Genomic DNA, 12,077 nt, shown 5'->3' on the forward strand with positions numbered 1-12,077 from the left:
CGCTAACACCATCCTCAGCGCTCTGCCGCAGGAACGTTATTTGCGTGCTAGACTTGCTGCGGTTGGAAATTGCAACTATTAATTTACCATATTCAAATTTCTGCAGTCAAATCGGTTTAAGACGTAAATTTTGTTTCATATGATAAGCAAGGTGTCGAAGTGATTTTTTTTTACAGATTACGGCACAATTGTTTATTGCTTGGTTTCTACTTACATTTTCTTTAAAAAAAAACGCAAGACAGTAGCCCTATTTGGATCACAAAAATTTCAAACATCCAGGCGTTTCTTCGACGTTTTTCTTCTCCGTACAATTGCACGCTCGAAATTGAGACGCAAAACAACACGAAACACAGGCAGGCTGTCTCAGCACGCGTCTTGGTAAGCTCTGCTCTCACAGGCGTGCCAATGCGCCAAGTTCCGGTGACAACGCCCTACACATGAAAATGTTCTCTTGGGAGGCCGGTGAGTCCTTTGCGCTTTCGGAGCTGCCTACATGATTGGAAACCACTTTAATGCCCTTCTTTGTAGAGCGCAGCTCCGAAGCGCCCATCGAGCGTTTAGCGTCGGCGTGGATGATGGTGATCATGAGTGATGGCTTCTTTTTTGAAACCGGGCCACGGAATGCACCATCTTGTCTATGTTAGTCATTTACCTACTCCCATTAAACTCCGATTCGTATTTCGCTTTAGTTTTGCCCTGTCGTTATCTCTGGCTGTGATGACCCTTGATCGACTCCGTCCCTGCTTTTCTCCCCCAATACTCTAATCGCTTTTCACTAATATCCACTGCTGACCAGTTAATGCTTCCCAAAACTGTGAAACAGAGCCTCAAGAGAAAAAAAAATCCCCCTCCTCCCCCCCCCCTTCTTCCAGGCTGGATCTTTTGACATTTCATTACTGTGTGGTTGATCTCATAACTTATCTTTTCCACAGCCTTCACGTGCCTCATCCTTGGGCGAATATTCGCTCATATAGGTTCTTGTCCGTAGATGAAATAACTACAGGCACTCGCCTTGTCAAAAACAAATGCACAAATAAAGACGTTTTGGGGTCCCTACGGGTCCCTTGTTCACAATGAAGAGGGGTGTGAAAGGGCGTGTTACGAATCGGCCCGCCGCCGTACTTTCCTGCAACACCCCTCGGCTGTGCGGCGAAGCCTCCAGTACGTGCGCCTTTCAAGCAGCCCCCTCTCTCGGACTCAGCGTGCGCCGCTACGACCGACTACTCACGAACTCTGGAAAGAGTGTTGTGTGTGTCTGTGACGCTCGTGGCGTGTGCACAATCTAGAGGGAACGCTTGTTTTGACCGTTGACGCTTTTGGGTATAAATACGACCACCGCAAGCGCTATAACTCATTCCTGTTTGAGCAGTGAATCAATGCTGTCACTCTGCTCGAGTCCTGTACTGTTACCTCGCCCGTCGGGGCATTGTTCTTTGGCTTCAGCTCACCTCTCGCTATGAAGTAAGCAGTTACGTTAGCCTACGGCTTCTGGACTTCTTCACGGCTGCAACAGCGGCTGGCCGCTCGCTTCACACCACGCTACCACACGTATGTCGGAGGCGACGGAGCACGGCTCGGGTCGGCCTTCCCGTACGTAGCAACTGTTGTCAGCGGTGAGATGACAACTTTGCAACAGGCGCCACTATTTATAAGTTCGGTGGCGCAGAGCGCGCATGTACATCTCGGGGAGATTAGCCCGCGACCGGTTAATCGTGTTTTTAGTTGTTTGAATATATACTGATTCTAAAAGTAGTCGTGTCGACAGGCGCTTCTCTGATGCGATTATGCTTGCAGAATCCCAGTCGATGACGTGGTTAGTAGCCATGTGATGATACGCCAAGGCATTCGAGCTTGCATTGCCTTTTTTGACATCGTTCTGGTGCTGTTGAATTCTTCTTTTAAAACTAGGCTCTTGTTTTCAAACATCCAGCTTGAGCTTTGAAGAGTACGTAACTGTAACCGAGACAGTGATCTATTGGCTTAGCGGATGATGAAAAAGAGCGAACGTAGAGCGCTGCGGAGAACGAATGACGGAAGAATAAGGATAGCGAAGTAGAAAATTTCGAGAGAGTAAGGTGGAAAGCGGATTAGGAGCGCACGGGTGCGCGCACACTCCATCCTGCTCGTGCTTCGCCGAGCCGACCCCTAACGCAAAGCCGTAGCAGAGTCCTTGGACTCTGGCCGTGGCTATGGTTACGAGTAGTTTGCGCTGCCGACGGAACGAAGTTCAGCATGAGCGCCGGTCTGTCTGCGGCGACTGCTGTGAGACGCGCGCACGCACCAACCACGCGCTTCTTCCCAGGATCTCGCGATTAGCGAGACAGTCGCGCCATACTGCACTCAGTTTGCACCGTGCCACGCAACACGTTGTCCGCGCCAGCCACTCTTCTCACACCGTTCTCTTAATCATAACACAAAATTCTTCGTCCCAATACGCCGCAAACTAAAACCCCTAACAGGAGCGCTCAAATTTCTTATTAGGCAGTATCACAATCATCTTTGAATTTTCTTGTACTTGGTTACTTTATAAGCGGCCGGAGGAATGGATGTACGAGGACATTCTGAACACCAGAGACAGAGGATCCGCGCGTAACGCTCGCGCTTAATCTGTATTCCACTTGTCGCTGCCTCACTATACCGTCTGTTCGCTACTAATGACGACAGTAATGGGCGCTTTCCCTCCGCAACGTGCGTCTCGTCGCATGCTCTGAATAGCGGCAGCCAGCCCGTTATATCGCCGGCTTTCATTTCCGCAAATGAAAAGAATCGGGCCACCTTTGATCTGCGGAATTTCGCGTGCGCTAATTAAAGCTGAAGCGCACTCGAGAGCTGCACCGAGCACTGTGCGCTCGTTTTATGTTACTCGGCTCATGGCGTTCACAAACTAACGCGGAGAGAGAAAAGAATCGTTGGGTATCGATCTCGCCGTGTACCGTACTCGTGCTAACGAACACCAAGAATAAAAGACAAGGGGGGGGGGGGGGGGGGGCGAGATATCGAGTGTCTCTGTTTTCTTATTCGGGTTGGGATAAGGAATGGCAGCCCCGTATTTTTGCGAACAGGTGGAGGGGTAATTGCTAAAAATCCGTACGTTTAATATTCCGGAGCATTTTATTTTTATCTTACCGGATTGGTGTAACGTGCCTCAGACGTCCTTCCCAGAGCTTAACCTTTCCCATCCAGCGTTTGCCTTAACTTTACTACTGTGCGTGTGCTGTGTGCGTGCTCCTGCGTCTGTCAGTTTCTGTGCGCTTATCTGCGTTTAATAGTGTAACTATGAGTTTTTGTATGTTCGCTTCCTTCGCTCATGTTCGCCCCTCTCATGGTCATGCGGCGGAGTAGCAAGCCGAGTTCGCTGCCAGGCTGACTTCTCTTTGTGATTGAAGGCATCCCTCCTCCTCCAAGGACTGTTCTTTTTCTTTTTTACGCAACCGATCGTGGTCGTATGTCTTATTTAGAAACGACATTGTTAAACACGTTGCATACGTTAGATTATAATGTAACACCATTTTCTCCGTAGCAACTCAAATCATTTCTGTGTTACTGAAACTGCATGCCTAAAGAAAACGTGAAGCGTCCTTAACTTTCGTGGTTAAGGAATACGGTAAGAAAATTCCCACCTTGCTCGGATGCGAGTGGACGTACAGTGTTTAACAAAGCATAAATACTACGAACTTAATCCCTGTGTGGCTATCGGTGTCCGTGGACCCTTTAAGCTCTTGGTATCTGTTTTGTTAGTTTGCTTGTTTGCGCGAACTTCGAACACAGTTCTTAAATGCCACAAAAAAGTTTTTAACAGTTTAATTATATATGCTCAGCGCCATATTTTTGCGTAAGTGGCTAATGTCAATCAGATCCGACTAATACGATGCTAATCAGGAACTAATTTTTTTATATACTGTACAACGCGAGAGAAGGCTTTTGAAACGCTTGTGGTCTGGATGTCCAACGAGACGGAAAATTCACCGCGTCGAAATATCCATCAGTCACATGATCAGCGAGATAAAATATCTGCCGAGACAGTAGATCCAATCGTGCCTGAATGTCCACCGAGACGGATGATACACCGACACAGATGATCCAATCGAGCCTGAATGTTTATCGAGCCTGAACGTCGAGACGAAAGTTCGACCGAATCAGAAGATCCAATCGAGCCTAAATTTGGCAGCTGCAGTTCATGCAGTTGGCAGCTGCAGTTCACGGCGGTTGGACTCAGCTAATCTTCGTGCTGTATTATTACAGGCTGTCATCGGCGTGCCTTGTTCCTGACCTCGTGCGTTTTTGCCGTCAGCACCCGTGCTTGGCTCGCCTCGTGTCCGTCTCCTGAGCACCCCTTGCGGCTGCGCGGACGACACGTGACCCATCGGAGAAGTACAAAACAACGCACCAAGGCACAGGATCGACAGTTGGCAGCTGCAGTTCACGGCGGTTGGACTCAGCTAATCTTCGTGCTGTATTATTACAGGCTGTCATCGGCGTGCCTTGTTCCTGACCTCGTGCGTTTTTGCCGTCAGCACCCGTGCTTGGCTCGCCTCGTGTCCGTCTCCTGAGCACCCCTTGCGGCTGCGCGGACGACACGTGACCCATCGGAGAAGTACAAAACAACGCACCAAGGCACAGGATCGACAGTTGGCAGCTGCAGTTCACGGCGGTTGGACTCAGCTAATCTTCGTGCTGTATTATTACAGGTTAGTTATTCTGTTCTGCACTGTTTTTAAAGCCCTTTTCCACGCCGTGACTGCTGCGCCAACATTTGTGTTTGTAAATCCTGTTGTACTACACGATGCCCACTAACGCCGAACTCACGAAAAGAATCGAGGAGCTCGAGTCTTTGGTGGCTGGCCTCGCGTCGAAACTCGAGGGAAAAGCTGAAAGGAAGGGGGAGGTTGATGAATTGCGTGCGAGTGTAGACTTCATGAGCACGCAGTTTGACGATCTGCTGAAGAGGCGGGAGGAGTTGGAGACGTCCAACAAGGCGCTACTGGCTTCCAACAAGGATCTCGTAGCTAAAAATGAAGCCTTGGAAAAACGCCTCGCCAACATGGAACAGTACTCTAGACTGAACAATGCTGAGATCAAGGGCGTACCGGTCACCAAGGGCGAAAACTGCTTGGCCATCCTGACGGCCATAGGGGACGCAATCGACTGTCCAGTCTCTTCAGCTGATTTAGATGTCGTTCATCGAGTGCCTACTAAGGGGGAAGGAATGAACATTATTGCTCGTTTTTGTAGTCGTGAGAAGAAGAATGACTTTGCTCGAAAAGCGCGCAAGGCCCGTGTGATGACCAATCAGATTGGCTTTTCTGATCAGTCACACGACCCGGTGTATGTGAATGATCACTTGACGTATGAGAACAAGAAATTATTCGCACAGGCCCTCGCTCTCAAGAAGACGCACTCGTGGCAGTTCCTCTGGACGGACAATTGCCAAATCAAAGCGAGGAAAATGTGCGACAGCAAAGTCTTTCGCATATCATCCGAGGCAGACCTGCGCTGTTTCACGTAACTTTTTCATTAATTTTGATCAGTTCACTTCATGAGCATGCGCTCATCCTGTTAAGATGTCTTTGTTTTCCACAGATGAGTGTAAATCCTTGCTTGCTGACTTTCACCGATCCGTCATACATTTCAACGCTAGAAGCCTCAGGAAAAACATCGATAATATCACTAACTTTGTTGCCTCAGTAAAACACAGTTTTTCTTTCATCTGTACCTCGGAAACATGGATCTGTGACGATGACTCTCACTTATACGGCTTTCCATCATACGCCTCTGAGTACTGTAACCGCTCACTTGATAGTCATGGTGGTGCGGCCATCTTCGTTTCCTCTGGTATCTCTTACAGACGCAGGCTCGACCTTGCAATTGACGTCACTCACTGCGAATCAGTTTGGATCGAGACCGACCTGCCATTCTTTCCTGATAGTCGCAAAACATTCATTCTCGGTTGCATTTATCGCTCGCCATCCTCTTCCGTCACTGAATTCTTATTTTCCCTGGATCAAATCCTCAACAAATTATCATTCGAAAACAAGGATATCTTAATTGTTGGGGATATTAATATAAATTTACTGGCTGATAATTCTAATATAAATGCAGCATATACCGATTGCTTTACTGGTTACGGCCTTGAGTCTTTGATCACCTCTCATACAAGATGCAACTCTCATGGAACAGACAGCTTATTAGACCATGCTTCATCTAATGTTGCACCGGTTTCCGTCGCTGGCGTTATTGAAACTGATATCTCCGATCATTTTCCAATTTTCGTGGCATTCCCTAGTGAGGCTTCCACTACCCAGTCTTCTTTTTACACAACGATCTTTAATGCAAATAAATTTATTTCCGCTATATCCTCCACCGATTGGTCCGGCGTTAATTTATCATTGGATCCCATACAAGCATTCACTAAATTCCGTAGCCTGTTCCTTGAAGCAGTCAGCGTAAGTTCCACCAGAGTAAAGTGCAAAAAGAAGTATACCCTTCCTAATAATCCATGGATGACAAGAGCCCTATTAACCAGTTTAAGAAAAAAAGAAAACTTGTACAAGAAAACTAAGAGACAGCCTTTCAATGCAAATCTAGCGGAGCGATATAAAAAGTACAGTAACGTATTAAACAAGCTATTGAAAGTGGCGAAACAGCGTTTTTATAGTAATGCCTTCCTTAAGAACAAAAACAATCCTAAAAAACAATGGAAGCTTTTGAACGAATTCTTGTCGCCTTCCTCTGCACCTAAGACGATATCTAAAATTTGTTCTAATAATGAAACTTACAATCAGCCTAGCCAAATAGCCAGTGCTTTCAGCACCTACTTTTCATTACCCCGTGATAATCGCCAGGGAATATATCAAACAAACTTGCCTCGTTCATCATGTTCATTTTTTCTTTTCCCTGTAACGTATGAAGAAGTGTCCCGTACCATCGGCAACTTGAAAAATACTAGTCCCGGATTAGACGATATTTGTGCGCGTCACCTAAAAATTGCAGTGGATTATATCTGCGAACCCGTTAGCAAGATAGTTAATCTCATTTTCAATACCGGCATCTTTCCCCCTGCTTTAAAACGTGCCAAAATCATACCTGTGTATAAAAAAGGCGACAAAAGTCTAGTTTCTAATTATCGGCCAATTTCAATTCTTTCTTCCTTCAGTAAGATTATTGAGAAATTATTTGTTAAGCGTTTAACTGAGTACCTAGATAAATTTAACCTATTAAAACAATGTCAATTTGGATTCCGTTCTGGAAGCTCAACTAGTCTAGCGTTACTTTCTTTAACTGATCATATTAAACTTTCTATCGATAATGGCTACCTAGTTGGCTCCGTATTTCTGGACTTCACTAAAGCTTTTGATACTATTAATCATAACATCCTTTTTTCAAAGCTTCAAAGCTATGGAGTTACTGGCCCGACCCTAACCTTTTTACAAAACTATCTTTTAGATAGAGAGTACGTTGTGTACACTAACGGTGCATTCTCTGACGCTAAAATTGTTAATCAAGGTGTCCCGCAGGGATCGATACTTGGTCCCTTGTTGTTCCTATTATATATTAACGACCTTCCAAATTGCTTAAATTCCTGCCATTGTATTTTATACGCTGACGATACCACTATAATATCTTCTGACAAATCCATCGCAGGTCTTACAGACAAGCTAAACAATGAACTACAGAATATTTTAAACTGGTGCCGTAATAACTACTTAGATATACACCCTGGAAAAACTAAGTACATGATCTTTAAATCTAGTCAAAGACAAATAAACTCACTTCCCCCTTTAACTCTCGGTCCTAACCTCATTGCTGTTTGCAACTCTGTTTCCTTTCTTGGTGTTTTACTGGATTCTAACCTAAAGTTTTCTTCGCATATTAATCACATAAAAAAAAAACTGCATATGGTATTCGGGCCCTAATTAAAGCTCGTCCGCATTTTCCGCCTGAGGCTCTCTTATCACTATATTTTTCTTTCATTCATAGTCATTTAAACTATGGGATCGCGGCTTGGGGTAATACTTATCCTTGTCATATTTCATCAGCCCAACATATTCAAAATCAAGCCATTCGCATTATCACCAGGAGCCATTCTCAATCGAACACCCATGACTCATTGTGTTATTATAAGGTGTTATCTGTTAATAAATTGTTTCAGTATAATTTAAGCCTAATATTTTTTAAGTCCTTGTGTTTACAATTGCCTTTTACTGTAATTAATCCCACCTCCCTAGTTAACAGCAACACCACAAGGTTTTCATTAAATAGAAACTTTTTACTACCACGTGTTCATACTAATTATGGTAAAATGACTTCAACTTTTTCTGCAATACATATTTGGAATTGCTTACCTACTGCTGTGAAACTAATGAATGGTATGTCGTCATTTAAATCATCTTTGAAAAACCATCTTTTGTTCTGTTAAACTGTATTCTTTCACCTTTTCTTTGCTTATTTATGTATAATTAATGTGACCATCTCCCTTATTTATTTCTTTTTTGCACTGTTGAACTATTTACTGTTTTAACTGTTTTCTTGACCATTCCGTCGAATTGTTACTGCCTACTATTATTATTACCCTTGTTATTATTTATCGAGGGTCCCATTACAGTCTTGTACTTTGGGACCCTTGTCTGTACTGTTTTTCCCGTGTATTTTGTACAATGTATTTCAATAAACTTCTTCTTCTTCTTCTTCTTAAATGTCCACCGAGACAGAAGCTACACCAAGACAGAAGATCCAATCAAGCCTGAATGTTTATCGAGATGAAATGTCCACCGAGACGGAAGATGCAGTCAAGCCTGAATGCCCACCGAGACGAAATCCACCGAGTCAGACGATCCGATCGAGCTCGAATGACCACTGAAACCGAAGAAACCTCGAGACAGAAGATCCAATCGAGAGCCTGAATGTCCATCGAGATGAAAGGTCCACCGAGACGGAATTTGAACAATAAGACAGGTCTAGTGCGCTCGGGAATCGGTTGGTATTTTTAACTGCGGACATAAAAAATTACGATTTGCTAAACAGAGTCGCTATGAAAAAACAACTACAACCGAAGATATGAACAGGGTCCTACGATCCACTGCGTCTAGTGCTTCAGACCACTCGTCCATGCCACCTTTTTTTCTTTGCTGCATAAAAAAACTTGCAACTATTACACAGTACAAAAGTTAGCAGTCATCCAAGAAGAATAACATTATAGCAGCTACAATTCGGCGTCCGTCAAAACTTAACAAGCAGACACGCCCGTCTAACAGCTGCAGTCACTCTGGTGGGTCTCTTTGCGCCGCATTAATGTTCTGCACCAACGCATCCTGCTCCCAAAAAAACGGATTTCGTTTGGCGAGGGGGTTCCGCATGCCGGTCAATCATGCGGCACCTCTACAAGCTATACAATCCCATCACAAAAAAAAAAGCATATCATAGGGCACTCCAGTAGTATCCCGAAAAGGCAAGAACCGCATTGTGTAAAGGGTAGTGTCCATGCCCCCTTTGACAGATCGTTGCAAAACATCCTAGAAAAACACCGCATCCCGGCACAAACCAAAACAACGATGAATGGTTTCTAGTTGATGTAAGCGGCAATTGTCAGACCAAGAGATAGACATTCCTCTGTCGCGCAAGCATGTTTTCAATAAGAGTTTTGATGTATGCAGCTTAAAGTAAAACTTCCTTGCGTCCCCAAAATCCCCACAAATATCTTACCACAGGCCACTGCGTTCTTTAGGCGGGAAAAAAAAAAGAGCTCGCGAATCCGCGGCCATGCTGCTGACCTCTGTGCTACTCATCCTGCACAAAAAGTGTTTCCCGCTCTCTGGCTTTACGCTTTGCAAAAAAAGTACTGGTTGATTTTATTTGCTTATTACCTGCATTACGTCGCTGAACCTTCTCCCACATTTTACTGGCCTTAAATCTTCTACTAGCGTACCAGTAGCACGGCCAAATGCAGCTTACAGTTTCAGTGAAGCGAATTCAGCGTAGCGTCCTAAGCCAATGTACGAATTGCATGTGTGCGAGTGTAGAGATAGAGTGTAGAGTGTAGATAGTGTAGAGATAAAACCACATTCTTCTGGGAACAAATGTTGTCGTGGCTTAGCTTTAACTGAGTGAACGAATTGCGACGCACCGCCAGCGGCCGGCTTACTGACTGTAGTAGGGTCAGCAAGCCGCAGGATAGGCGCAGCCAAGCTAAGCCTACAAGAGTAAGCGTCGTACGAAACTTCATAGAAAATCGGCAAGGAGGATGCAGAGATTAGACAGCCCTTTAAAATTAACTTTTCTACTAAATTAAGTCGCGCAAACGCACCCAGAATGGTCGAAACCTGGCCTAGGGACTCCAGACTACAATTTGTGCAAGTAATCCCACCATACGTACTAATCACTTCAGTGTCACCTTTAGGTAATTGGACTTCTATACACAAGGTGATGTGTATGGCACAACGTCATATGTGTATGGTCATCCCTGTTTTAAAGGTGCATATTCCTGCTCTCCAAAAAAGTCCGTTTACCGTCACATTTGAACGCTTGAAGAATTTGGCGGGTATTTGTAACACCATGGCCAACACTTTTCATTAAGTTATCGCCGAAAGCAAAGCCACTGAATACGCGCTCAGACGTCCCACACACCATTTAAAACATACCGCCGCCATCCTACCACAGATATGTGCCTTCGGCTTTTACGAGAAGAGGAAAAAAATAATTTTAGCTTCGATAAAGAACTCGACAGGCTTTCACCGAGCCACCGTCCCAGCAACGCAATGGTCGGTGGCTGGAAAACTGAGGCCCGAGAGCAACACTTCTGACGAGGGGTAGCAAAATTCTGCTGCACTCTCGCCCTTCCGGTCAATATCTCGCCCTTATTTAACTTACTCAGTTCCTTAAAACCAGAGTGTTGAACCGGAACCGAACCGAACCGAAAACCGGAACTGAACCGGTATTTTTGCCGGAACTGAACCCGAACATCGTTATTTTTGAGCACGCTGAACCCGAACCGGAACTTAACCGAAAAAGCAATAATGGTTACGGTTCATGCCGAAACGGGTCGACCCTCCGCTGACGATATTGCACAGTCAATGCAATTAGGGCCTTTTTCTCTTTCACGTACCATCAACTTCGTACCCGCTCGCGCACTATCCCCTCCAGACATTTGAACACTACGACGCTCTATGTAATAACAGCGGAAATGAATAAGCGCCAATTTAGCAATGGTCTGTTGCTGCTGGAAGCGCGAGCGTAGTGCAAGCTAACCAAACGAAATGTCATTTTCGGCACCTTGCAGGGGATATAAAATGACTTTGCCCTTCCCTAGCTGCGATTTTATTGGAGCAATCAGGCTGCAGGAGTGCTCCACTGGGCAACAGCGAAAGACCACACCAGATGTGTGCAAACTTTTTGCATTTCATAATTTCTTTGAAAGGTCCGACACCTGCAGTACTTGGCAAGTGTGACCGCAGGAGCTGCTCAGTGGATAAGCCGTTTGCTGCTGCCCACAAGTGGCCTCGATCTCCCTTCCCCACGACCGTTTTTCTGAAGCAGATGGAAATCGAGAACGTCCATGTATCGAGATTTTGATCCACGTTTAATATCACCAGCCGGTTAGAATAAGTCTGCCAGCCTGCAACATAAGCTGCGCCTTGGAGCAGAGATATAGCACGGGGCATCAAATGCGCCAGTTTTCTTTTAAAAATGTGTTTACACGAAAAACAACAAAAAATAAAAGGCGAATCACGTTGTTTTAAAATATGAGGCAAAAAGTGAGTAAAAAAATCAATTAAGTAAATAAAAAGCTGCAAAACGTGGATATTGCTCTGTACTTTTCTTTGCCCTGCCTTTTGCAACCAAACGTGCCATCAATGTGAAGGAAGTGAGTTCCGTGGTCAGTATTTGAGGACAGTACAGTGGACAAGCTCCGTTTTTTACACATACAGATCACAACAGATCTGTTAAAGTGCGCACTTAATCCCTTTGCAAAATACTTCAGCCCTCGACCTTGTCTTGGAAGCAGAAACAGTAATAAAGCAGATGACACGTGCAGAAAGGCAGGCCGGTACCTCACACTGTCTCATTTGCCCAGCGATCATCTT

At 45.1% G+C, this 12,077-nt stretch overlaps 1 protein-coding gene across 1 annotated transcript in view; it reads right to left on the minus strand.

Annotated features, from left to right (window-relative positions):
* The window catches only part of LOC144174348 (P protein-like), a 358,011-nt gene that overhangs the window by 241,816 nt on the left and 104,118 nt on the right, over positions 1-12,077 (minus strand). The window lies entirely within an intron of this gene.

The sequence above is a fragment of the Haemaphysalis longicornis genome, unplaced genomic scaffold, assembly GCF_048455015.1.
Source record: "Haemaphysalis longicornis isolate Haplotype H1 unplaced genomic scaffold, Haemaphysalis longicornis Haplotype H1 scaffold_3, whole genome shotgun sequence".
In the NCBI taxonomy this organism is placed as follows: Eukaryota; Metazoa; Arthropoda; class Arachnida; order Ixodida; family Ixodidae; genus Haemaphysalis; species Haemaphysalis longicornis.